Genomic DNA, 3,550 nt, shown 5'->3' on the forward strand with positions numbered 1-3,550 from the left:
GCGCCCGCACTTTTCCCGGCTGACGGCTGCAGCGGGCTCAGCGGGAAGCCCCAGCGCTGCCCGGCTCGCCGCCTCCGAACGGCTCCATTGTGACGCGGCGCGTTCCGCCGGCCAATCGGGGCGCGGCGGCGCGAACCGCTGACTAAGTTCGCGAAGGAGGAGGAGGGGACTGGGCGGAGGCTGGGGGCGGAGGCCGCGGGGTGGCGGTGGCAGTGGCAGAGGCGGAGGAGGAGGAAGAGGAGAAAGAGGCTGCGGCTGCTCGTGTAGCTGCTGTTGCTGCTGGTGCTCCTTTTGCAGCGGCCTTGGCCTGCGGGTTTGTCCAGCTTCGAGACTGCGGGGGCCGGTGACTCACCCCTCGCTGGTGGAAACAAAGCCCAGCTGCCATCACACAGGAGCGCGCCATGTGGCCGCCACGGCGGGCTCGCCTTAGCCTGCGGACCGCAGGCAGCCGTGCACACTGCTACAATCTGGGGGGGGGGGGGGGGCAGCTAGAAAGAGGGGGTGGGGGGCGGGGAGGGCTGGTGTTTGAGACCGGTGAGACAGGAGCTCAGGTTTGTCCACCAGGCACGGCATGCAAAGGACTTTGGAAGTAGAGTATTTATATGTCCGCCCCCCCATCCTCCGCCTTCCGCGGGTGCACCCCTGGAGTAAGTTGTTTACATAACATGGGCTGGGCCCTAAGGAAAGACTTGGGCCAGCCACGAGGGAGGCTGCTTCTTGCTCTCACAAGTACCTTGACCTTTCTGTACAAGCACACTCAGAAAGGCTGCAGGGCCGGCCTCTGTGTGGGAGAGAGTTGATAGTTGTATCAAACTAAGCCGCATAAGTTAGGATTCTGGGCCTCCAGTATCACGCATCTCTCATTTGTTCTTATTCTCAGATGGCGATGACATGCCACACAGCAGTGGGGGGTCAGCCTCTGCTCATAACTGGTGCATATTGCTAATGATGCTAATGATTCATGCCATCTCCTGCCCCCTCGCGTCTCCCCTTCTGTAAAGTGATCCTGTGCTTGAGAAGTAGCAGTGTCCTTACAAAACAAGCAAAAAATGAATTCAAACCCAGGACGGTCAGGTGACTCCTCATTCACCTCCTAGTCTCATCCTCACCCCGATTTGACTCAGTCTTGCACAATCATGTCCAAAACAATGATTCAACGAAGCAACATTTATATCTCTGAGTTGCTATGGCAATCACATTCTCATTTTTAAAAAATGTTTGTACAGGGACCTCTCAAAGGAATAAAATGAAGATTGTACAAGACTACCCACTTGGGGTATCGGATCGATTTTTGTAAATCGGTGTAGAGAAAATGGAAGAACAGAGTTCTACAAATTGAGTGTTGTCCCACGGAGACCGTGAAGATTAAGACCACCATTTGAGGCTGAAAAAGGCTGGAAGAGCATTCCTTCATTTGGTCACTCAGAGTTTTTATTGTGCACATGTGTGAGACACTGTATGTACGGATCTATGAGATTTGGTTTGGTCCTCAAACTGCGTACCACGTTGAGAAGATAAAAAAATATACCAGAATTAAATATGAAACAAGGAAAAAAAGAATGTTCTAAGAGATACTAATGGTAAAGTTATAACATTAAAAATGAAAAATATCTGATTTTCCACATGTATCTGAATATTTGGAAACAATGTTCTCCTAAATCTATGAGCAGAAAATGAATTCTTCTATTACAGCAATATCACAACCTGTGTGACTTAAGGTAGTGTGTTTTCTTTCTTAATACAAAGAAATTGACTTCTGTTAGGTGGGGAAGCAGAATGCTTAGTACATTCCAATATATTTTTTTAAGATTTATTTATTTATACATACAGAACTGGAGTACAGTCCAGAGGTGCAGGGGTGGTGAGAGGCTTCATTGGAGACAGAGTGAGGAGCAGAACAGGCTGACTGTTGAGGTATACTGCTGAGGGGAGCAGCGGGTGGGTCAGGAGAGATCTGCTGAGCCATGTGGGTCACCTCCAGGGTCAGGGCTCCAACTCATACTGAAGTGGTGTTAGCTTCTTAGTGCTGCATTTAACTGCTGTGCCACCTGGGAGGGCCCAGAACATTCAATATTAAACAGTCTTCTATGATAATTGCCTAACCTCTTTGGGAGCCAACATCTCCATGTATAAAATAACAGGTGATAAGCCAAATGAGCTGTAAACTTCCAACTCCAATGATGGAATCATAAAAAAAAAGGTGTCATCAAGGTTTGGCAACCTAAGATTAGCAGGAAGTTAAAATCATCTGTTAGCTGTGGTTAATCTCAGAAATGTAGCCTATAAATATGTTTTATTTCAATTTTCATGAACAAAATAACCTGCCATGGTGACAATATTTATTAGACAGGAAAAGTGGCCTTTTGAATTTGAGATATTGCATTCAGGAATTCTCTGAAAAATCAGTTTTCTCTTGTTTCTTCTTCCTTCCATGAGACCTTATGTAAGCTCCTGCTTGCACTGCAGTGAATAAAAAGATGAATAACTTCAAAGGCTGTTCTAGAAGAACTTTAATATTATGCATATGATACAGACTCATAAAAAGAGAGAGACTATTTAATAACTAGAAATTATTGGCCTCCAAAGACAGGCCTTATCATGAACAATATAAATACTGCTTGACTTCTTAATTCCTGTACCCAGTTTTTCTAGTGTGTCGTAATCTCTTTGATTACAATGGAGTCCTGGAATATGTTCAGTCAGTACAGGAGTAGCTGAAATTCTCTAAGGGTCCTCTCATTAATTTATTTTGGCAGAAGAAAATTCTAAAAGACTCAGTCACTATTCCCACAGTCAAATTAATCAGTCTGAAGTAGTGGTCAAAAATTCCATCATATATGGAAACAACCCAAGTGCCCCCAAAGTAAATGAATGGATCAAAAAAGTGGTATCTTGGGCCCTCCCTGGTGGCACAGCGGGTTAAAGCATAGCACTAAGAAGCTTAAGCCACTTCTGCATGAGTTCCATCCCCACCTGCCCTGGAGGTGACCACATGGCGTGGCAGACCTCTCCTGACCTGCCCGCTGCTCCCCTCAGCAGTGTACTTCATCGATCTGCCTGTTCTGCTCCCCACTCTGTCTCTGGTGAATCCTCTCACCCTCCGCATCTCTGGCCTGTACCCCAGTTCTGTACGAATAAATAAATAAATCTTTTTTAAAAATTAAAAAAAAAATAATGTGGACCCTCCCTGGTGGCACAGTGGGTTAAAGCACAGCACTAAGAAGCCAAAACCACTCAGCATGAGTTCGATCCCCACCCTGGAAGTGACCCACATGGCGTGGCAGATCTCTCCTGACCCACCTGCTACTTCCCTCAGCAGTGTACTTCGTCAGTTGGCCTGTTCTGCTTCCTGCTCTGTTTCTGGTGAATCCTCTCACTCACCACACCTCTGGCCTGTCCCCCAGTTCTGTATGAATAAGTAAATAAATCTTTAAAAAGAAAAAAAGAATGTGCTACTTACACATAAATGAACAGATATGGTAATGCAGAGAGTGATAGAGAAAGCCTTTTGATGAGAACTATTGAAAGAGAAGGAGGATAGAAAAACTTA

The sequence above is a fragment of the Condylura cristata genome, unplaced genomic scaffold (assembly GCF_000260355.1).
Source record: "Condylura cristata isolate star-nosed mole 26May11 unplaced genomic scaffold, ConCri1.0 scaffold00026, whole genome shotgun sequence".
Classification (NCBI taxonomy): Eukaryota; Metazoa; Chordata; class Mammalia; order Eulipotyphla; family Talpidae; genus Condylura; species Condylura cristata.